At 39.6% G+C, this 25,583-nt stretch overlaps 1 protein-coding gene across 1 annotated transcript in view; it reads right to left on the bottom strand.

The window, feature by feature from the left end:
• Nucleotides 1–1,266: 1,266 nt before the first annotated feature.
• Nucleotides 1,267–25,583, bottom strand: part of LOC308056800 (uncharacterized protein) — a gene marked incomplete at its 5' end in the record, with an annotated part of 51,609 nt that continues 27,292 nt past the window's right edge. Inside the window, one exon of the mRNA XM_080372640.1 lies at nt 1,267–16,718. The remainder of the gene's footprint in view (nt 16,719–25,583) is intronic.

Below are 25,583 nucleotides of genomic sequence, written 5' to 3'. Positions count from 1 at the left end.
AAGTGTAATGATTTTGCCTTAAAAAATTCCTAATAAAATCTAATAACTACAAAAGAGAGAAAGACACATCACTGAACTTAGAAAGGAATGCACTTAAAGGAAAATAATTTGTTTGCATAGTAAATCATTAGCCAAGAAAATTCTGTAAATACTTTCAAGTCCAAGAACAAAGAGGAAAGATGGTGTCCCTACTGACATGACTGGTACAGGTTCCAGGATATCAGAAATTAGTATAACATCTCTTCTACTCTCATGTACTCAAGAAGCTGCAGTTCCAGCACAGCTTTATTCAGCAGTTTGGCCTCAGAAGTTTGTAAGTGCGGCATCTCCCCATGTCAAAAAGCAGATTTTTACATTTTTTTAAAGTTAGTTTCTTCCCTTACTAAATTCCCCTTGCCTACTACTTCTCTGAGACAGCTTGCACTGACTTGCAGCAGAGTACCATGGCAAAGCTATATAATACACTAGAAAATTAATTAACCTAGTGCTTAGTGAAGAGATTTGTTCTCAGTAACATGATTCTGAATAATCACTTATCTCTTGTTTTCATTGAGCGAACAGTTTGCAAGCATCAGCAGCTATTGCAGGCAGTTACATCACTGATCTGTCATTCTTTCACGGCCATACCATATGGACAATAATAACTTCAATGGAGCCTAGCAGATGTTAAGGACAGTGCAAGGCTGGGAATGCACAGATAGGACCAGTGTGTTTGCATTAATTGCAATTTTTATGCTAAAATTCTTTTCTAATAATAACAAATATTTGTGTATATCAACATATATGTAGTGAAAATCTGCATTTACGTTTAGTTACAGTGATGGAAAAAGCAGAAGGCACTATCGAGCAGTATTTCTAAGCAGTTAATTGTTTTTCTAAGACTGACCAGCTTTCTAAAAGGCAGGGAGAAAAATTATATAAGATCATTTTTTTAATCAGTTAGCTTAGCAAGAGGTTTTGTGTGCACATACTCAAAAATAGGGAAGATATCCTGTTTAAACTCAAAGTATATAAATATCAGAATCTTTGTTTTCCTTACCTTTGCAAAATACATTCCATCATTTGATTAGGGAACAGAAGAGATACTGCTCCATTTCTCAGTAAATATACACTAAGAAAACCAAGAAACTAACATTTTTTAATCACTCTCTTTTTTCAGTACTAACATGCATGAGGAGGAATGCCTGAGCACCTCCTTCAGTCACCAGCACTCCCTCCAAACAGCACCCCATCCTCCTCCTTCCAGGGTCCTGGAAACATGGGAAGCACAAAGAAAAAAAAAGGTCGTTGTGTCCTTCACAAAAAGAAGTGAAAACTTCCAAAAACAAATAGGAAGCTCCATGCTGCAATGAAGACAGCACAATTTTACATGCACACACACAGACACACAAGCACCTTTCACAGCTCTCAGAGGCTAGTGTTTCTCTAACTTGACCTTTGGGCTGGTCCATAACCTTCATTTCTGCAACTAATGCAAATTCAAGAGCATTCTCTGAATTTTAAGAAAATTCCTGTCCCTGTGACCTCTCCTCCTGGCCTAAAGTACCTGTCTGCACAGTTACTTCATAGCATCAGAGTTCTGGGGATTCTTCCACTTCCTTATACAGTTACAATGAGTCAGAGTAATTGCTTCATTTTCTACCTGCAAACTCATTTTTACACTAATTTCACCTATATCTCTTTATATTGAGAGCAGTGAAAAAAGATTTTTTTCTACTAAAGTTGATTGCAGAACCTGAAGTCAGTATAATAAATGTACAATGCAGAATTAAAAATTGCATACATTAGTCAAAGAAGAAAATGCTGTATTGAACCAATGGAACTTTCACAATAAAATAAAATGCTGAAGTGCTCATGTAAAACATTAGGTTGAGTTGTGTCAAACAGCTCAGAAGGACCTGAGAATTCAAGAAAAAAAGAGATTAAGAAAGAAGAGAAAGGCAGAAAGAAGGAAGAGAGACAGAAAGAAAGAGAAAGAAAGAGAAAGAAAGAAGTGAGAGAGAAAGAAAGATAGAAAGAAAGAAAGAAAAGAAAAAAGACAAAAGAAAAAGAAGCCACTATACTAAAATTGTTCCAAGATAACATAAGTAGGAGGTTACAACATAACTGCCAAGGTTACAAATGTGGGGAGGAAGACTGATAGCCCCTCTGTTCATATAAGTGGGCTCTACATATTTCTGGGTTGTGTAAAAAGTTTCACCAATGGACTCTAAACACTATAGACAGAGAAGTGGATCATTTCAGAAAGCGCTAGGGCCATGTGTAAAGCAATGTCTTCATGTATTTTAAGTGAAGGAACTACTGAAGCCTGTTGAATGTGTAATTTTTACTGGAATTTTGTGTTGATTCTAAATCCCTAAAACCTCAAAATATCTTGCTGCCTTGTGGCACAGAGAAAATTCAGTACTTTTAAGAAGAATGCCTTCTACTTGTGCACAGACCTTGAGAGCACAAAAAATTGACTTCCCAGCACCAGGCTGCAAACAAAATGGGTCTCAAGGCATTTATCTCTTCAACAGTACCCTGTATCCTAAGGGTCACTCATTTCCCTGCTCTTTAGTCAAAATATCAGTTCTTCCCAGGAAACCTACCCCTCTTTGGAAAGAAACCTGGTCATTCTAGGAGCCTAAAGTCATGTTGTGCACATGAGGTCAGCAGTATAGTAATGTGTGTTTCCCATCATAGCTTCAGCTTTGAGCTAAACTCAACAAATGCATATATACTACAACACAACTTTATCATTCCATCTCCACGGAGGCCAAAATAAACAGAAGGATATACTGCTGAATCCCACAAGCACTGTCAATATACAAATATATTGCAGTCATACGTGAATATACATATACAAGCAGCTAGCGTGTTGCCTAAACATAGCAGAAACAGTGCACAGGATCTTCCCACAATTAAGCCAGCCAATATGTCTCATAGCAAAAATTCACAAACATTTGTTGCCCCCACCCCACCTTGTGAAAATATACATAACAAATCACTTTTTGATTTGCAAGCAGGGATACAGAGTGATTGACTATATACAAAGTACTGGCCTCAAACCTATGAGAGTTTGGCACTGAGCCTCTGAAAATTTTACCTCTGAAAACAGGCAGAGCACCCACTTCCCACATCCCCAGTCTCTAACCTAACCATTCAGGCTGAGCTTCAGCTATATTTTTCTCACAGAAAGGTGTGCTAAATGCTCTGTGCTGCAGCTTACTACAACTCCGTAAAGAATTACAACACAAATGTCAGTTTGAGCAACTGAGGAGACTCTTCTCCCTATTTTTCTGCTTCCTCCACAGATTACAGCAGATATCTTCGGACCAGATCTATCCCCTCTCATTGTATCTTTGCCTTTTTCCAGTGATTAAAAAGGCAGAGATGCTCAGGCATTCAGCTGAAGTCTGTAAGAACACAGCGTGGTTAATTTTTTCCCAAAGGAGGACAAGAGGAAGAGTGGAAAGAGGGATGCCTCCTTATGTCTCTGTCACACTACTGCCCCGGAGCAGCATGACTAAGGGGCTGTGGGGGAGAACAACAACATGATGCTTCTGGCTTCACCCCTTGCTTGTTCATGTTGTCTTCCTTTTCCACCCGGTGACTTGCAACCTGTAATTTTGTGAGCAATCTGGGTGTTCCCAGCTCTGCTCTCCATGTACTTTCAGGGTAATTAGTCAGCTGTTCCAGCCTTCCCTCTTCCCAGAGGATCAGCACTAGTTAATGAGCTAAGAAGGAGGCAGAATACAGCATGGGTGACATTTGCTGAGTATTTTAAGCAGAGAGGAGTTAAGAGGGAGAAATGAGAGTACGAAAGCACTTACACAGGCCCAGTGTAAGTCATCATGACTCATCAGTACATAGCTGAAAGAGCAGTGGCAAACTGAAACACAAAAAAGGGAATTTTCAGATCAGAATCTGCTTCCCACTTGCAGAAAACAAACAGATAAGAAGGCAGGAGGCTATCAATTAGTGGTTCAATTATGACCAATACATCAGGCCTACATTAAATGAAATAACAAGGCTGCTGCCCACCTGAGCAGAACTGTACTCCTCTGTGGATGAAGAACGCAGTTCAGTGGTTTCAGAAGAAGTCAGCTTGTTGAGGACGGAAACATTTTTGAAGGAAAAAAAAAACCAAAAAACAATACCCAGCTGCAACTAGTGCTGCTGAAGTTATTGCATGCTTTAATGTCTTAAAACTCATCAGAGATGTGCAAGGGTTAAAAGACCGCAGGGAATAAGCCATTGCCAGTCTGTGATTCTTTCAAAGGAGTCTGCTGGCTCTCCGTGGGGGTCTACCTACAGAGAAGAAAGCCACAGACCTACCCACCCTGTGTCAGGAAAGCTGCTTTTTTTCATGGCTGTTAAATCCTGAAAGCTAAACTGTTATAAAGGGCTGAGTCCTACCCTACAACAAAAGCATTATCTGTTCCCCAATATTTTCCAGATTTCCAATATGCATAATGTTACATCAAGATTCACAGAGAAAGTTAATTCTGCTAGATAGAACTGGTTGTATTTAAGCATCCTTAACTAAAGTGTATATGCAAAGAAGGGAAACATAGTTTTAAAACCGGCCAGAGTGGGAGGGTGGTAAGGGCACAGTGCTGTGATGTGATAAGAACCTCCAGTTTTCACCTGTATCTCTAGAAGCACAATTAAATTATTCTACTTCATTTGGAACCTCACAGACTCATTAGAACAGTTCAAAGCTCACTCAGAACCACATTTCTGTGCAACTGACCCAAACAGTTGGTAAAAGAAAAGCAAGCAAAAGCCCACAAAACTGCTCATTCTACCTATGGCAAATGGCTATATTATTATTATTAGTTTTTCATTTTGTCAGCATGTAGCTGAATATACATGCACTATCCATTGATTTTACCTCTTTTACTCTCTAATTCCCCTGAGATACATGAATTACTAGTTATCATGTTGCCAAAGCACCTTTTTAAAAGTTAAGAATACTTTCAGAACTACTTACGATTTTTCAAATGGCATGAAGGGCATTTTTCAGCACAGCTCACATTAAAAGACTGCCTAACTCTATATAGGCATTTGGAAAGTGTTTAAGTCAGTAAATGTACTCATGATCTGCAAAAGATCTGAGTAGGATGAAACATTCCAAGAAGCCTTCCTTAGAGCTAACAGTTTCAGAGAATTCAATAAAGCTTTTGAGAGTAGGAAATGGATCTGTAAGTCAGGTCTTACTTCCCCTGCTGTATAGGACAGGGAGATCAAAATCGGTGAATAAACAGGAAAAATAAAACAACCACATTCTTACTTGGCAGGTTCTTTATTAAGCTAACTCTTCCCACATGTTTGAAGATCAATCAAGTAGCACAGACTGATTTAGAAGATGTAATCTTACCTCTCCAAATCCTTCACAAACATAGCATTGGAAGGTTAAGTATATGGGTTATATCGTTATTTCACAGCTACAATGCTTTAGCACAATGTGGGCCGCTTGATTCAGGGTGCTAGTATGTTAAAACTTGGGCATGAAGTCAGGAGACAGGTTTCTTCCAGTATAAATTAAATCCAAGAATTTTGTGTCTGATGCAAGAGAGACTACAAGGCCACAGTGAAGGGACATACAAGCACGTGCTGAAGCGATGCAGAGTATGGGGAAAGCCACAGTGTCTAGCAATGCACATGGACAAAAGCTTACGACATTGCTGCCATCAGGACTTGGACAGTCTAGAAGAAAGCTCAAAAACAAATCTGAATATCAGCAAGCTAAAAAATGCACTTCTGAAGACTAAAGCTTAATCACAGTTCAGGAGTTCTCAGCCAAAACTGGAAAACCAAACTATAAAGTGGCTGCATTTTACAATCATTATCCTAGAAGTGGACATTCTGCACAGCGCTCCACTGGAAAATCACATGGTTGATGTTAGAAGGAAAGTTTCTCTTTTATCTGCAACTCCTTTCTTGTGAGCTCCTTTTTTTTTTTAATTTTCCTAGAAAGACTCAGTCAGCAGCATCACACAGCATACCCCACTAACTTCTCATAGAAGGACGAATTCTTATTTCCAATTATTTCCAATAATTTGCAAAAACCTTTACTCAAGGCATTTACCCTGTAGTCTTTCTTCAAAGCTAGGGGACAGACTTTTCCTCTTCCTTGCCATGAACTGGCTATTCTGCTCCGTCGCCAGGTAGAGACTGGGCCTGCAGCTTAATATTTCTAGTATTGGAGCTCTACATCTCCAGCCCCATGCTGTGAACTCATGGGAGTGGAATTTCTGACCAGCCATGGTTTGATGCCAAATGGCTTTGCCTTCCCCTCTGTTTGTTTTCAAGCAGTGTTTTGTGCGTTTTTGTTCATTTGCAGGAAGGAACACTGAGATTTTATTGCTAGTGAAGATAGTTTCACAAGCTGTATGCCTTCATTGGCAGCAAAGTTGAGAACACTGGGTTAGCTGTCTGAAGGAGGCAATAAGCCTCCTGGCTTAAAATATCAGACACCCAGCTCCCACGCAGCTAGAACGAAAGCATTTACTGCTAGGTGACAGACATGAAGGCAATGCCACAGGGAAGACCTACAAACTTGCACAATAGTACCAGACACCTCAGTCACTAACTGAGCATCTTTGCTAGCTAAAACCATGGGAATTGTCAGCAAGCGTTAGCATCCCCAGTGGGAGAAGGAAGAGGTGGGGAGCTATCCTTTGGCATGTCCCCTTCCCAAGGCACCTGCCACTGTTACAAGGTGCCAAACCCAAGCTGCATGCTCCCTGAATGCCTGAACTGGGACACTGAGCAAGGGTATCCTCTGCTAGAGACCCTGACCCTGTGACTACTGACAAAACTGCCTAGAGTAAATGGCCCTCCAGATCCTCCCTGATAGCATCCCATTGTCCTTCACAGCTTGCCAGTGTGGTCTCCTGCTACGCATGCCTCTGACACTGCTGCAGGCACACCTTTGCTCTGCGCAATGACCATGGACAGTGTCACTTCCCAGCACAAGCAGAAGGCAGTTTTTAAGAACTTAGGGGTTTTTTAAAAGTCTTAGAGATTTTTAAAGAACAATATGCTTGCCCTTCATAGGGCATGTTTATTTGGCTTGGCTGCTTGCCCTAATTAAAAAAAAAAAAAAAAAGAAAAAGAAAAAGAAAAAGAAAAAAAGACAACTCTGAATTTGTTGAGTTGTTTTTAATATTGTGAATGAGGCAGAATTTTCATCCAACTAAATTTCTGTCATAAAAGTCAAAGAGGAAAGTCAAAGGACTCACCCTTTCCCCTATCCCTGTAAGTAGTTATTAGGATTTAATAAATGTCAAGCCTGGAACATGGAGTGAGATCATGAGGTTTTTATTTCAAAACTGTTTTAAGAGCTACCAATTTCCCATTCATGCTAAAATCTCACTCTTTAGCAATTGTGTTTGGACCTTGACTCCACAAACACATAAGCACAACTGTAATATTGTGCAAACAAGGAACTCCATCTTGTGCAGCACAGTCATCAGTCCCACTGCCTGCTGGACTGCAGCTTTATTTTGTAAATCAACAACACCACTTTAGAGACTATTTTTTGCTGAAGATATCTCACAGACACATCACACATCGTTTCCCTGTGCATTCCAGACGTACATCCTACTGGAAGGGCAAATCCAGCCTGTCCATGAAAACCTAATTCTCACAGGTAACAGACAGGCTGGATAATGTGCCAGAATATTTTTAATGTATACATTAAACGAGAAAATCAGCTAATGCTTAAAAAACGCTTTGAAGATATTTATACATAAATCCTAACTAATATTTATGTAGAATGCAAACAGAAAGGGAGCTATAGTATTCAGGCTCCTTTTTCAGGTAAACAGTGACTTTAGCTCTATACAATGTTCCTGAATTGTATTTTCATTGGAAATCAAGAGCTCCAAAATCCCTCCAGAGCCAGCCTTTCAGCAGCTAGTCTGAATTACACAGGAATCATTCTGCTGGGTGAGCTTTAAAAGGGTCCAAGGTGCTGTTGAGCTAAGCATCACTGTCTGGTGATTCTTCGAAACCCATCCAAATTTCTCAAGGTTATGAAGCTAGGTTGGAAATAGACTAGCTATGCACTTTCTTGTGTGCTGTTTCCATTTCTTCCTGCTTCAGGCTAGACTAGAAAAACAACAATCAGCTCAGGCAAGCCTGCCAAGTTTTCTATTTTTCCCAGGAGCTTGCTGCTTTTTGCTCGCTTATATGGGTCTAGTGGAAACCCCAGCTACATGCTGCAGCTCCTAATGACAGGCTTTACAATTGGCATGGGTGGGCGGATGCAGCTGTGATTCCACACATGATCAGATAATGACTTCTGGACTTTTAGAAAACAGCAATATCTCACAGCAACAGTAAAAGAAAACAGCGATATCTCACAACAACAGTCAAATAGTTGCTGTCAGGTTCAAATTGGTCAAACCGATAAGAAGCAGAACTTTTTATTTAATAGATGTGAACCTCATTACTTTATGATTCTGCAAACATGCTTTTCTAAGAGCAAGCTTTCTTGTTTGAATGGTTTCTTAATACTTCTGATTCCTGTGTTCCTTGTGGGAAAGATCCGAACAGATTATTTATTAAAATAGGAAAACAGGAAAATTGACATTTCTCCATATAAGGATAAGCAAGGGAAGACAAAGGTCAACACAAAGGCAGCACAGAGCATCTGGTGACAAAATCCTTCCTTCTGCTTTTAAATAAATAATTAAATAAACACCCTCTCATCTCAATGTCCTTTCACATCCAACCACAGATGAGGGAAAACAAGAGGCAGATAATTGGCTTTGTGACATCTTTTTCGTCACTCTCTGAGATGGTCAGTTGACCAAACTAGTGTTAATGTTTTACCTCTGGTCAGCCTGGCAAAGCCAATGCCCTGAAATTTTAATGTCTGTTTGCTTTTAACTGGTGCTTGACTGAGGCTGAGAGGCCTAAATCTGTGTAAAATACTGTATTTGTGTATTTCTGCACCATGTGTTCCGAGACCACTATGTGTCTTTCTGAAAATCAGTGGGGTTTGACCTGGCTGTTGCCAAGCTTTTGCAGAAATGAAGACTTCAATTTCCCAAGCTATTTTCTCTCTGAGTGCAAGGATAGCACTTGTGGCCAGATTTGTGGTAAGACCTGGGGTGATGCTCTAGGCACTTTGTCTTCTTTGGATGAGTATTTAAGGCTAGACTCACTCTAGTTCAACGAAATTGCTGATTTCACTAGATCTTTGATTCTTACTCAAGCTTTTACTGCTCCTGCTAACATCACAACCATTACCCAACATTGTTGCAACGTCACCACTTGTTGCAGGAAGGGAAATGGCTGTGTAGGCAGGTCCCTGGAAGTTTGCCTCTGCACCCTTTGGTCTTACTCATAATAGTAAAAATAACCAAAACCAGACTATCCTTCAGCAGTCTGGAGAACAACAGCTAAAAATTTTTCTGCTATAGATGTGGCCTTTCAAGGAGGCACTCAGAATCAACTTTCTTAAGTAATAAATTGCGAATACGTATGCTAGATTGTGGGTGTACAAACCAATTCAGTTTAGCTAATGATTTAATAATTGGATAGGCTGGTTACAGTATAATTTCTTCAATTTCCCATTTTAAAATCAAGTTGAAAATGTTTTGATTCACAGCTGGTATGTGCATGATGATGGCAACAAGCAGTAAGTCATTAAGCTGCAAATACTTGGCTGTATTGATTGCCTGCACCCTACGGCTCAGCGAAGCAGTGAGACAGGGGAGCGAGTTTGCAGTACACTAGCTGGCTACTTGGTTGCTCTGTGCTGTTTTCCAGTTGCATATAACATATCTGCATTAATACTGATTATCCTCTTGTGTTATATGCAAAGCACACTATGCATACATATTCAGACCTCTCCTCCAGTCAAGTATTATCCTTAGGTTTTGACTGTGGATAAGAATGGCCAGACTCTCATCATTTTAATTTGTGCTATGTATTCTCCTCTGTTCCTCCCTCATTGTGCAAAAATATGTGAAGTATCAAATTTTAATAAAGTGCATTTGTACCACCTTTCCCAGAAACTCCTGAGCTCCTGTTCAAGATTGTCACTAATGCACCTAAAATTGCATTGGAACACAGGCTTTACACAGGCATAGACCCAGATAATGCAGAGCAGTGTGGCTTTGAAAGGTTACAACAGAATCCCTCTTCAGGAAAATTAGCTGAGTGTGAAATCATATGTGGGCTTCAAACATCCTCCTTATGTCTCTTTGGAGTTTGTCTCTCCTCACTTAATATTGAACTGATTCTGCATTCCCCAAGCCCAAGGACTGCATTTTTATCTACTCATACCTTCAGGCTAAGGAAAGGGAATATATATTTATTAAATATTATTTATTCATATTTATTCTATATGTTCACACCCATTTTAAGAATTGTGTTGGATAATAACAATCTTTCTCTGAACAAGTATTTTTAAATCTACCAGAGTGCAAGCCTATAAATCAGCTTTCCCCCAATGAGGATGGGTATGCAGACAGGTAGGTTACTCCAGAGGAGGCTTGTCCTCCTTTCTAGAAAACAACTCCCATACAATAACAGCTTTAGCTCACCTGCCTTTGCTCACCATGATCAACATAAATTCAGATGAGTAGGAACTGCTGCATTTAAATACATAACCCTTAACTGTGAGCCAATTCTTATAAGCAACCCAAATGAGGGTTTGGGAGGCCCAGCTCTAAGGGAATAAAGAAAAAAAAAAAAAAAAGGAAAATCACCCTTCTGATTTCTACGTTTAGGAGGCCCACATTCAGGAGTATGATCTACTCCATTGCTCTGTGCAGCAATATTCACTTTAGCACCTATGTTAGACTAGTGTTTTTGCTGAAGATCTATCTACCTCAATCTGATGAAGTTATCAGGGGCAATTACTGCATCCTGATAGCTACCTGCACAGTGTGGTGGTTATAAAGTGTGGTGGAATTATCTATCCATCCTAGGAATGGTCTTGCTGGGAGGGACCAGTGAGCAGTGACAAGACAATATGCAACAGTATGGAGTGTCAACCTGTTGTGCATCTGCTGTGGGTGAACAGAAAGACTCCAGTCTCCACTATGTTCAATCCAGATATTTTCAAGTACATTCAACATATACTCAGATGAATATGGAATTAAAAAATATTGTGAATATATGCCCATTAAAACTTAGTTTGAAGAGTCAATTATTGTGTGAAAAGAAAGCAAAGTCTACTATTCAACACAAAGTCTCTTACAAAGCATTCAGAAGCATTTACATCAAAATATGCTGTCTACTAACACACACTGTGCCCCATTACACATAAGTATTAGACGTTTGCTGTTTGAGCATCAACTGAGTATGTCAAACTCTCAGTGTTCCCCAAAGGTATTTTTCCTTTATTGAGTGCATCTGTATTATTGATGTTTTTATATACTTTGAAAATACTGCCTCTGTGGTCAATGGAGGTATTTATGTACTCCCACAGCATACCAGGCAGCTTCCTGATGAATCACTTTCCTCCCTTGCTTTGAAACACCAAAGAATTACTATGACAGCACCAGGAAGGTGATGAATTCAATTTATCCTTCGTGTTCAAGGCTGCACAATAAATCGTGGTACAGCTAGTCACCGTAGTGTGGAGCTGGCAAACACGTCAGGTTTTTATGCAATTACTACCTCTCTTTCATTGTACTTCATATCCTCTGAATGTCAGTTCACTGTCTTTTCAAAATAATTCACTCCTTTTTTAATTACTTTAATCATTTCCTCTTCTTTTCACCCTGACAAAATTATTTTGCACTGATCATTTGTGTTTAGCATAGGTTACACAGGGCCAGCATTATGAGAGGAAGGGTTTGTAATTAACCATGCCGTTATGTTGTATAGCTTCGTATTTCTTCCAAAGATCCTTTTATGCAGCATCATTACCTACAAGTCTCTGGAAAAAAAAAAAAAAAAAAAAAAAAAGATTTTAGTCTGTCATAGCAGGGAAGAGGAACTCTTAACTTATTAACGGTCATGATGGTATTAACCCTAACCATGAAGTTGCCAGGTCAAGCAGCTGAGATAACACTAGCGAGAAATTGTTTCATATACAAGCAATGCCTACCTCACCTTTTAGTGACTTGCTTTTACTCTAGCCTACCTCTTCCTTCAGTCCTGTAACAATTCCACGTAGTAACACTTTCAAAGTGATGTGCTAGGATGCAATCTTGTCGTTTCCAGAATAACCCAGAAACCATGGTATGTGGCAGCATTCATGAATAACTATGACTCAGCTGACATTGGCTACTGTGGCCAAGTCTAAGATAAGGGCAATTGCCACAGCTCATCTGGAGTGAAAATATTAATGATGAAGATGGTGGTGATGATGATGACGACAACCACTTGGTCTAAAGAAGTAAATTCACAATTAAAATCCAAAACCATTCATGGCAACAGGCTAATAAATCAAATTATACTGCAGAATAGTGCATGCCAGCAGCATAACACAGTTCAGTGCAGATGAACAGGCAACAGAGACCATTGATTTGGGGATATACCACAGAGCTTCCTACCTGAACCTTCCACTTTTGCAGCTATGCTACCAATTAAATCTGAACTGAAAAGAAGATACAGCACAGTGACCTTTTGCAGATGCGAAACACACTGTGACTGGGAATAATGACTAAGGATAAGAGAGCGCTATGGCAAGCTGCTGAACCAGACAACTTTGCATCACATTCATAATCCACATGTAGATTGTAAAGGCACGGTACCAGAAGAAGGTACCAAGCCAAACCAGAAAACTCATTTCTGTAGTAAACACTTAGAAGATCTAAAAAGGAATTCCAGAAGTTTAACACTTACTAGTGATCCTTTGAGATAAACAAAGTTACATTACTGGAAGCCACATACTATGTTATTAATTATAAGAACTAAATGCAAGGTGAGAAAGAAATGGTCCAGTGAACCAAAGCAAGTTGCTGAGCCAAGTTCACATATCAATACCTAGACATACTTACGTGGTCACTCAGACTCATGTTTTTACCTTTGTGTTTTCTCTTAGTACTGAAATCTTGCTTATGTGCTGAAGTAACTCCCTTAGGTTTATATTAATTTTAAAAACTGGAATTATATAACTTTCATAATATGTGCCTATAATCTGGTTATCTATGGAATGTATGTGTTCAAAGTACATTGGAGAAGCTATGCAATGAGGACAGGTTCTTTTGTAATGCTAAAATTGCAATCTCAATTATGTTGAAAAATCTACTGTCAAAACCAGTGCACAACACCACCTAGTTTTGTTTTTTCTTTTCTTTACAATGCAAATTCATTAAGGCTTCTGAGTAATTAGGGCAAGTTTAGGTACTTCCTGATGTTACACTAATTCTAACTTAACTAAAAAAATAGTAATACATATACATCTGTTTTGTATTCACATTAATTCAGAAATGTTGACTTTTTCTCTCTTGGTTAGAGAACTAGGCAAGAAGCTCTGTTTGGAAAAGAAGGCATACCTTGCCTAAAGTGACGTTAGCCCCTAAAGTGACCTTGTTTATTTGAATCACAAAAGCATCTGGAGACAGGAACAAGGAATAGCATGCTAAGCTTTCTGCAGGCAGGGCCACTACAGAAACAATTTACTGCCCAGATTTTGCCAAGGGCATTAAAGAAAGGAGGCTCAGTGAAATTCTGACAAAGTGTGTTCACAGAGGGCCTGTCCCAACAAAAGCAGTTGTCAGCTGTGCAGTGTTTTGCAAACTTCTGCAAGAGCGATTTTAAAGGTAGGAATACATGGAAAGGTAGGTTGCAACTCTATCACCACCTATGGTTTCTCTTACTTTTGCAGCAGTCTAAGAGAAAAGCAAGGGAAGGTGTTTGTGTGCCGAGCCTCTCCAATATGACAGTATTGCAGCCTGCCCACTTCATTCCAGTAAGGAGTTTTCTTCAGATTCTTTGTTGCAGTGGTAACTGCTGAAGGACTGTGGCAATGAACAAAGACCTTGGCTCCTTTAACGATGAATTCCAGGCTCTTTCAGATCTGAAGGCTTCTCCCAGGTACAAATTTTTTTTCAGTATAGTTTGCACATTAGAAAACTCCCACTAGAAACTCAGCTTTACCCTGTCTCCCCACTGATTTGCTTGGGAGCTTAGGCACAGACATCAGTCAGATAAAAACCATACTAGATATCTTCCAACTGCAAAGCCTAGTATGGTAAATTAATTCCAAAATAGAGCACTTCAGATTGTCCTTTGTCTGTTTTTAAAAGTGAATATACATTTCCTACCTGGAACCATTGGTTTCATGGTAAGTGATTTTCTGGGGCTTAATATATTATTCTATCTTTTCTGGCTTCACAGATAAGCTTCAGATGTATACAGCTGTGGTAAATAAGCTAGCACATATACTTGGGTATATCCAATGTTTGAACTATTCTAGCTGATGTACACAGTTTATATTTTCTAAGATCCTGTTCATCAAATAGTGACATTCAGAAAAACCTTGTATGAATGTATAGTTCTACTATTTCTTTTATAATGAACAATAAATTACTACAGAAAAAAAGTGGGAGATTTTGATTTGTATGGGGGAGCATGGCTGTAAATTTTTTCTCTGAAAGGGTATTAGATGTTTTCAACTTTATCTTTTTTCTTTTTAGATCAATTTCAATTAGATTGGAGAAGGACAGTAAGGATATCATACTAGTATGAGGGAAGGTTCAAAAAGTACTTCTGAGAAATATATATATATATAAAAAGTCCAGCTGGGGAAGAGGAGGGGACAACATTCATTGAGTTCAGGTGCTAGCTTTCATGAATGCTAAATGCAGTTGCAACTGTTGACACAAACATGATGACTGCACTTTGCAGAAAATATCAGCAACCTTATGTATATTGTCAAAGCAGTGCTGTACTGAAGACGCTCAAGTATCAAGTAAAAAATCTGGGGTTTGAGTTGACATAATTCCTGAAAATATTTACACATTTATGGTTGGAATGTACGAACCACAGGAAACAAGCTCTCCCTGCCTCACTCTCAGATCCTACCAAGTGTAACCTCCACTGAAGAGGTTTAACATATTTTTAAGTCTAAAGACCCTCCACATCTGCAGTGACAGGTTTCCACAGTCAGCAATGAGCCCTACAAAAATGAAACTAAAACTTAGTTTGTTAGTGTTTCTTTAAGTCTTTGTAGATGTTTGTACTGGTTGGTCTCAAATTCAGTAGTCCATTTTACATGCTTTGGAGAAAAACCTTCCTCCAGTACTGCAGAGCTGGATCTTAAAGGAGCAAACTCTGTGATGCTCAGTAATGAAAGCCATTGCCCCCATCGCAAGTGTATGGCTGTATAACCCTAGAGAAACAGGTTTACACTGCTGTTGGATCTTTACTCTCTGATCCAATTGTTATCTAAGGTGACGCTAGTGCAGCCCTGTATGGAGCAGGGAGCCTGTGGTGGGCTTCACGGGGGGACATTCAGCCACTGTTGTGTTGTGAAGATATTAAGGCATAAATAACTTGTATCTCAATGTTATGCACAGGCATTTTTTAAAGTCCAAGTTACTGAAGAGAGGCACCAGATCATTCCTGGGAAGGTAGGTGGGCATGGAAAATTACAGCAGGTCCCATTTCACTCAAGGGAAGGGCCTGTAGTGAAAAGCAACAGGAGTATTGCAGGTCACCCACCTGGGTTCCAGGCTCAAATGTCAGGAGTCTGGGACAGTTCTCCCTGCAAGATATTTTCTCTTATAAATAGAGGTGATACACTACTGCTGTTTTGCTGAATGAATTTTTCAGTATTACACTGCTTACTGCTCCTCCTTACAAACATAACATGCACCAAAATACCTTGGAGGACCAAAAGGGGGAATGTAAAATAAAGGTATGTTTTGTAAACCCTTCCAAGCATGAACTTAGTATTCTTATGTTGGAAGAATTAAGAAAGACACAAATCTTTTTCAGAAAGAGGATGTTGAGTTTGGGAAGGTGTTACTTTAGTCTGTGGTCATTGCAAGAGATGCTAAATGCCTTAAACAAATGATAGCACAGCATGTGGTTGTATAGGCTGAGGGACGCTGATATGCTGTTGCCACAAAGGCCCCATAGATCTGGGAATACATCACACCATCTAAGGACCATGTCATTTCTATGGCCTTGACAATGTGGAAAGAGGCTGATAGCAGTTGACTTCAGTAGAGAATCACAAAAGCATCCTCCAAAACCAATGTTTAAAAAATGTGTTGGATTTTTGAGTATGGTAAACATTGATCTGGGTGGCACTCATCATCTAGGAAGGGAGCAGATGGCACTGGGGAATCCTGGCAGAGACAAGATCACATGCTAATGATTCTTTTAAAAACAAGAAGGGGACTGGGAATGGGCAGATGGAACAGTGTAAAGGCTGGGAGTAATATGGGCAAAGGGGGCTTCATTTTAATTACTAATTTTTTAATTGAGAGTATTACAAACATGAATCAGGTGGGACTGGGCAGCTGTGAAAGGACATCTGGGACAGGATAAAGGATGGCAGAGATTTGGGAAGAAAAAGAGGGGCACAGCTTTGTGAGGGCGCTTGACAGCACTGTGTCAGCCTGAAAGCCAGCTGGGGACTTCTGTCCTCTGCCTCGAAGACGCTTCATTTGTCCCCTGGGTGAGTATCCTGGGCCAAGGGTAGATAGTGCCACTCAGACAATGCTTCCCTGCCGTATGTGTCATGGAGCAGTCAGTGCCATCCTCTGTGCAAATGCTATGTGTGTGCTTTCTGTGTGCTTCAGCCTCTGTGAAAAAAAAAGTACAGAAGAAAAGGTGAAGTTAGGATCATGTTCTCTTTAACTGCTTGTATTATTCAAATATTGCATTCCAAATGTTATTTAAACATTTGAAAATGTTCTATTTTAACACCTTGGTTAATACTCAGTAGAAACAGCCTGTCATTATTTATGCAGTACATTTACGTCCTATGTTGAGAGTTTTAAGCATTTTAAATCAAATGTAGTGATCTGCTGTGTCAGCCACACTAATAGACATTAAAACTGAAACTTGTCATGTACTTAAAAAAACCTGTAAGTTTGTTTTACTTGTGACTAGAGAATAATCTTTTTAAAAGATAGAAAGTGAATCAAGACAAAATATGTTGGCCATCATTGACATTAGGGACAACAAACAGCTTTAAAGTGACCTTTCAGGAGTTCTTAATTAAAGTGTGGATGGCTCTAAAAATCAAGAAACTTGTTAATACTTGGCATACTTCTGTACAGTTACACCTTGCTGCTCATTCTAAGAATCTAAATTAAACACATTATAAAGATGGCAAATGATGGGGCAGGGTGTGTGTGTGTGTGTGTGTGTTTTCTTAACCATATTTTTTTTCTCACTGCCCACAGTAAGTTTAAAATCAGTATACGGTGATTTTTAGAACATCATTCTGACACGATGCACAGACTTCACAACTCTGCAGCTGGCAGCAGTCACGCTGCTGATGGGTACTGTGCACAGGCTGATGTGTCTATAGACCTTTGTAGGTGTATACAGATAAGTACATACAGAAAGTAAGACAGAGTCATCAGTTACAGTTACTGTTACCTTCTGAAGGAAGGGCTTTGTGAATCAATTAAGACCACTTCAGCTGAAATTTTGACACAAGCAATTCCTTTTGCACCCACACAGTACTGATAAGCATTTTCAGCCAGGCAGTCTAAAATGATGCTGATCCTTTGAAAATCAATAGATTTGTAACAGTTTATTTCAGCCAAGGACCATGCCTGTTGCTGATGCTGTCACTTTTGACAGTAATATAGCTTCTCTTTATTTAAGAACATATGCATTTATAATACATGCAGCAAGAAGTAGCAATTCAGTTGCTGCAAGTTGACACAGTATTTGTGTCCTAAACTGAAAGTTCTTTATAAAATATTTCAGCAGTTGCACTTAAGAGGGATAAATACTTGGCCTCATTAAGGACAGATTTGTAAATTACTCCAGTGAGGTCAAGATTTGGTCAGAGCCTATCATCTGAACCATGCAAACAGATGCTGCAAGCTCGCTGCTCTTTGATTTTGACTAGTGCTGACATCTTGCCATTCCATCACTTTACAACCTGCTAAGCACAGGATGTTATGACAAGGACTCAGAAGAAAAATTGAGAAGTATAAAGAAAGTTGCTGCCCAGTTTTCTCCGGATTTTATAGTTTATTTGTGAAAAGGACAACAGAAGCAATGCTTTCTAATAATTCTTGTTCCATCTTGACCCCCAAAGACACACTTTGAAAACTAAACATAAAACAGTTCAGGACAGTTTTATTCACATACATGCATAGTACACGTGGTCCTGAAAGAACCAACACACACACAGGAGCTCATATGCTCTCTAATCTCTTCTAGCTGGCTGTGGCATCCTGCCTGCATCCTTTGTCTTACACAAACACGTAAGCCATGGCTCTCGGCCCAGTAGGATTCATGCCTAGTTAGGTCCTATGGCTTAACTGCAGCTTTCAGAACAGGCCATAAAAATTAAAGTGGCAGCCATACCATTGCATGAGATAGGAATGCATCAGCTTTTCAGCCCTGATAATACAGGAGAGACCACCAACTGCAATGGAAATCATGTTTTTGTAGAAGTCTTTCATCGATTACATACTACCTATGAATCTATGAATTTGTCTGGAGTCAAGTCCCAGTTATTGCAAACAAAAATGTAAATATATCTACAGTACACAAAAATAAAAGTTTCCTTCCCTAAGGTCACTTTTCATGAAAATGTTTAAAAAAAATCATTGTCAAAAAAATCACAAAAAAGGGAGCATCAGAAGTCTTCTGCTTAAAGCAGCACCAGATATACCAACTTTATTCCTGAGTGGTGTTTATCTGACATGTTCCTTTAAGACCTACAATGACAGCAGTTTCATATCCTTCATAGTCTAACCTTCCACTTAAAAGTTGTTCTTTTAACCTAAATACCCCTTATGCATTTGAAGTTTAATATCAGTCTCCTCTCCAGACTAAACTAATCCAAACGTGTAATTCATTTTCTCATTTTCGTATTTTTAGATGATTAATGTTTCTTTCCATTAGATTCCTGTATTAGTCCACATATTTCTTGAAATTCAGCATATGTAAGTAGAGAGTATACTTGTCAGGACCACCCAACTGTAATCCCAGAAAACCTACTGAACAAATGGCCTTATTCTGTCATTAAAACTATACATGAAACTCTTAGCAGTAACAGAGCCAGCACAGATCTCTGAAATCCCATTTGATCCTTCCTTTCATTTAGCAATTATTTTCTCTCCCCAAATACTCCATTTTGCTTATGATTGCCCAGCACTTCTGCACTTACCTGCAGTTCTGTGCAGGTCGTAACTCCCTAGCTTGTCTTTGGGACATTCCATGAAACACTGTCAAAAGCTGTACTTGAAGTCTGTCATGGCTATCAGTTCTCACAAGTGCACAAGCCTGATTGCAACCCTTAATTTTGAAAATTTCGTGCTATCTATTATTTATGACTTTGTTAGGTTGTAGATATTCCTGTGCTACTATTTGTTCCACTGCTTTTCAGAAAAAAAATTCTCAGGAAGAGTAGCCTTCAGTTTGTAAAGAACACTTTCAAATCACTTCTTACAGTTATAAAAATTACACATGCAAAACCTGTGAGAAAATCAGTAGAAAATTTATGGAAAACTAATAGCAAATCCTGATTTTACAGTGTTAGGCTCTTCAACAATAAGGGATGCTCATAACTCTTGCTAAGGATTAATCTCTTCAAAGCAGTCTTGTTATTTTTGTTTATATTACAGAAATTGGCTTAATTGGGGGGGTGTTTTGTTTCAGGCACAGAGCAAGTTTGCTTTTGCAATTACACAGCTGACAACATAGCCTTCTTTTGGATTGAAAATCTTCTATAAAACTGGATTTTATATGAAGCTGTTTTGGGGTTTTACCATGGTAATGGTGTTGTGTTTCTATTTTAAGCCAAATTTACTTCGCTAACCAAAGAAAGAACTCATCCATATGAATTAAGAGTCACTTCAGACATGTTATAAGGATAAATAACAGTAATTTTTATTCACAGGGAACAACAAAATAGTGAGGTTTTTCTCACAGCAGGTAAATATGGTCTTTGGACTGCTTTTACAAAAAATTATTTCTCTAAATGGGTGACAATACAAGGACTATCCGCATGCTATCTAGGTCACATGAGGTGAAGAGTTTGCTTAGTCAAGCTCCACATCCCAACTGAAGCAATAAAGTGGAAATTCAGTAAACCTCTTTTGGACAAAACTGAGTTAATGTTGCCCTCACCAAACAGCAGTGTCCCACACACTCCACATTTGGGGGCAAAAAGAATTCCAGTCTCAGCAGTACTAAGCAAAAAGGCATTAGGAATTCAAAACCTGATGAGACAATATGAAAAGCTGCCTTTTATAGATATAAAGGAAAAATGTGGGACTGATTTTATTTGGCTACATTTAACTGGAGGAAATTCTTTTGTACTTCCCTGTTCTCTGCAATTCATCTGCCTTCTAGACAAGGAGTTTTACACTGACTCCAGTGAGAGACCTTGTCTGATTTAAGTCTCCTACGGGCTTTACAATCTATTTGCCTGTTTTTTCCATCTCCTTCTCCCTTTCTCCATTCTATATTTGTTATACAGCTTAATGCCATTCACCCTAACAATACAGTAATCAAACTGCACAGTCTGGACTGCTGTTTCTGCTGAACCAGAGCAGTGCTTGGATTAAGACTCCATGAAAATTCTGAATCCTGACATTTTCATGGCAGCAAGTTTGCAGTGGGCTTTTTTAGACATCAGTTATTTCAGTCCTGCTTTTCTCTGTCCTTCTCTCCTGGATGCTTAGCTTTAAGGTAGAATGAAGTTCATTCTGTGGCGCTCTGGTATTTCTGCAGGCTGCAGAGGGAAACCCTGCTAGGGATGGTAGTGCCTGCCCCAGAGGAATATACTCTGCTTGTGGGCACTTTTCAGAAACACCACAGAGGACTAACTGAGAGCACTGTGCCCCCTCCCCTTCCAGGAACTGAGATCCTCTTTCACAAGAAGAGTACTAAGTGTGCACCCTTACTTGCTGACCCAGACACACAGCAGAACCAAATACGAGGTTATGCTGCAGTCAATAGTCTGGAGGCACAGATGTTTAACGCTTAGCCATGTTGTTCTTGCTTTGCATTTTCAGCACAACTCTTACAGAAAAGTTTTCAGTTGTGTTCTGCGACCTGTTTATCTTCTCATATAACAGATGCATGAAATTGCATGAATTAATGTGACTGATTAATGCTTTGGTTTTCCATATCTGTAATGTTTGGTATATGCAGTACAATTCTGAAGACTGTGAAAGAGAAAAGTGTGAGTGGTAAGTGGGAATACCATGCTAGAGGAGAGGGAGGGAGCAAAAAAGGCAATGGAAAGGAAAACTTTGCTATCAGTATTTATCTGGCACCAACTGCTGAATTTTAGTTGATAGCAACCATCTTTAATGACCCTTGTCTTTAACTGTTGAAGACAAACACAACACTATCATATCATCTCAAACAGCAAAATGCATGAAAAGGACCAATCTGAAAAACTTGTCAGCAAGTTTCCATCAATACTACCACCAATTTAACGATCAATATTAGCATTACTTAAATTATTTAACCTACTTTTAGATTCTGTGTAATATTAGTAAATTCAAATGCATGAAACTGGGGACTGCAAAAAATATATTAAAAAGCAAAAAGGTTTTGTAGGAGTAAGAAAAGTTTGGGCTTAGTGTAGCTGATAATAGCTGGCACACACCTCTTCTGTCACTCACACTTGCCTGTCATAAATAATTTCCCTATGATGGTTACAAAAGCATTAGTAATACATGACCGACAAGAGCCCTTTCAAATCTTCACACTGGGCCCTGATACCCTACAGATAGTTGTCAAGTACCCACCAGCCATCAAACATTTGTAAAATCTCCCTTTCTTTTTCAAGTGCAATTGTAATACATCTAAGTAATTAAAATAACCTAGATGTCAGCGCAGGTAAACTTGGTAACTAGGTGAAATGTCCTAAAAATGCCTCACTTTCAGAAATAGAGTGTAATATGCAGAGCCACATCTATATTAATGAATTCAGCTACCATCTCAGCTTCACTCGTACTAGGTTCACAAGGAACTCCCCTGCACATTAATGAGAATATTACTATGACTTATCATATAAGTTGTGTTAAGGAGTAAATTGCTCTGCAGAGTGCTAAGCAATTACGCTGGGAGGGCAGTCAGTTTGTACAAGGCAGAAAACAATGCAGACCTCTACTTACAGCAAACCCAAGATTGTCATCTGTATCAGATAAACATGTACACGAGATTTTCCAAGCACTGAAATAAAAGCTCATCTTAAGTCTCTCCAAACCAGATGAAAGAGAAGACATCTGGTCACTCAGCTTAAAAAATAAAAGGCCTATGAATTGGTCAGATGTTACCACCACACAAATATTCTCTCTCACACCAAGCAGAGAATGGTCCCGATGCACACCAGAGGCAGTCTCCTCCCTCTCCTTGCTCAGAATCCATCGTGACACACTCCTGACACACACCATGGCCTTTTTTGGGGTCACGAGTTTGTGAAGTGCTAAATTCCTGCTACTCTAACTTGGCTTTGACACTGCCAGGCTGTTGATATACAACGCCTGTTCCAGTACACTGGCTAGTCAGCATGGCACCATCCTTATCATTGCTTGTTTACTGTAACTCCAGGACAGGGTTTAGCTGGTTGCAAACATTTATTTTCATGAAACACTGGATAGTTATGTCTGCCTCTCTGTATCCTTCCCTCTTTTAGCTTTTGGGAGTAAATGCTCCCCCCTTGGAAATGTATTTTATGAGTACTGAGATTTTTTCTTGCTTGATCTGTCAAATTGGGCAGTTTCACTTTCTCATTTTTTGGACTTTACATCTCATGAGACTTAAATATAGGTGATAATTGAAAGTTTACCTCTGCATGAAAAGACTCCTGGAATCTGTCAGCTTAACCAAATGAACTCACTCTCAGACACATGGAGGGGAATGTCACTTCCCATAACACTATACAGAGTAGCATGAAAACATGGCAACATGACTTTAATTTTAGTATAAAAGATGACTTTACTGCATTACTAATTCCCAGGTATATCTTAATAACAAGCAGTAACATCACGTTTGTCATATATTTGACTAAGGAGATTGTAATGTATAAAATAATATTGGTACTGTGCCTTTAAGTTTCTTCAAGTCCTCTCGTTTTGTTGCTAGTACTCAAATACTCCTGAAATGTCTGCGGTGGCATGATTTGCTATGCTTTGCCAGAGCAGGAGAAGAATTTGAAGAAGGCTTTTTGGCACAGATTCAAGATAAAAGCATGTTTCTTATATGCCGTATCTCAATTCCCTGAATGATTAACAAACCACATTTAGCATATGCTTCTGATGCTTTGAATATCTTTCCAAAGATGTGGTCCTAACATTTTTTAACACTCTTAGGAAATAATAAAGGAATTAAATCTAGTGAAAGCTTCTGTATGCAATGCCTTAACTTTCAACAAGATTGAATCTGCTCCATTGCAATTTTGTATGTCTTGAAAAATGTAATTATGACATTATATCTGACATTAAGGCAAAGAATTCTGAGGCAAATACTACTAATAGTATTGTGTAAAAATTGCAGTTTTATTTTCAGTCACACGGTATATTGTATATATATTATAATACATAATACACCAGGATTTTTACTTTTAAAAAAGTGTGACTTCAGGTCCAGCTAAGTATAAACATAAAGGAGGAAAAAATATTTTTAAATTCTGCATATATGTAGATCCCAAAGCTGGGGCTTTTTTCCCCCTGTAAACTCCAAACTCCCCTTTGTAGGTATTAAATAGAATCAAGCATGTGCAAACCTTAAATTTAGCTCATCAGCTATCACAACAGCTGAACCACTCCACAGAGAAGCAGCTGCCATTGATGGTATACACATTTCTGTGCTCAGAGCTATGCTCATGGAAAGTGTATACTGTACATTCCAGCTTCATGATGACACAGCTGTACCCCATGATAAGCCTTTCTGCACTGCGGATGTCCCTCATTTGCCAGGACTGCTGATGCCTGCAAGCCCTGGTTAAAGCTGGCATTGTCACCAGCAGAAACGCAAGATGGGGCGCTGTGCTCCCTTGCAGGGGATTGGTGTGTCTAAGCACACAGCCTCACCATTCCTAACAAACAGCTGGTCATAAAATCCACAAATGAACACATAAAGTTCATAGAAATATCCAGAAATTTCCTCTATGGCCGTGGCATGAGTTAAGACAACTTTTCACAGGCAGTTAGCTAAGCCTGCTGCTCTCCACTGCTTAAGCTGGCCTTGTCTAAAACAAGAGACAAAAATGTGAGTCATTTTATACAGGAAGAAGTGTGTGGAGGAGCAAGGATAATTTTAACGGGGAGTCAGCATGAGGGCAGAAGGAAAAGGCATACCCAGCTCTGACATAGTAGACCATGAGTGACGCGTCAGTTGGGTACCTCTGCAGGAGCTACACTTCCAAACTGGCAGATGTCATCAGTGTACCATCACCATCATGACTCCTGTTCCACAGACATCTGGATGAAACTAGCCCTAGGTCTTCCAGCGCTTCAGGGACTGAGTCATCCAGATAAAGGGTCCATCCTCCCACAACGAGTCATCTAATATGACTTTTCCTGGCCCTCAGCTTCTCAATTTGTCTTTTGACTTAGAGCTGAGCACTTGCCTTTGAACAAGGTTACTTTTGTCTCACCATATTTCCAAGGAAGAGGATGCCACTGTGTAGGAGTCTCCATCAGGAATTTCAATCATCATGTTTCTATTAGGACTGGTCCCCCTGCCAGAGCAAGCCCACCCCACAGAGATGGCTCATAGCTCTACACTGCAGGAGTCATTTCACCTTACAGTCACCAGAGGGAAGGGAAAACTCCATTCCAAAAATCATTGCATGACATCTGCCATGGCTGGTCATGACTTCCTTCTCATGAACATAAGCCAGCAGTGTGCCCAGGTGGCAAGAAGGCCAATAGCATCCTGGCTTGTATCCAAAACAGTGGCCAGCAGGATGAGGGAAGTGATTGTCCCCCTGTACTCAGCACTGGTGAGGCCACACTTCAAATACTGTGTCCAGTTTTGAGCCCTCCACTTTAAGACAGGCATGGAGGTGCTGGAGCGTGTCCAGAGAAGGACAATGAAGCTGGTGAAGGGTCTGGAGCACAAGTCTTACCAGGCGCAGCTGAGGGAACTGAGGTTGTTTAGTTTGGAGAAGGCTCAGGGGGGATCTTACTGCTCTCTGCAGCTACCTGACAGGAGGCTGTGGGCAGGTGGGGGTCGGTTTCTTCTCCCAAGTAAAAAGTGATGGGACAAGAGGAAATGGCCTCAAGTTGCATCAGGGGAGGTTTAGATTGGATATTAGGAAAAATTTCTTCACTGAAAGGGTGGTCAAGCATTGGAACAGGCTGCCCCAGGGACATGGTGGAATCACCATCCCTCGAGGTGTTTAAAAAATGCATAGATGTGGTGCTTGGGGACAGGGTTTAGTGATGGACTTGGCAGTCCTGGGTTAACAGTTGGACTTGATGATGTTAAAGATCTTTTCAAACCTAAATGAC

This window comes from Falco punctatus (assembly GCF_963210335.1).
Source record: "Falco punctatus genome assembly, chromosome: Z".
Lineage (NCBI taxonomy): Eukaryota > Metazoa > Chordata > Aves > Falconiformes > Falconidae > Falco > Falco punctatus.
The sequence above is the reverse complement of the archived record's forward strand: the minus strand, read 5'-3'. Positions and strand labels throughout refer to the sequence as shown.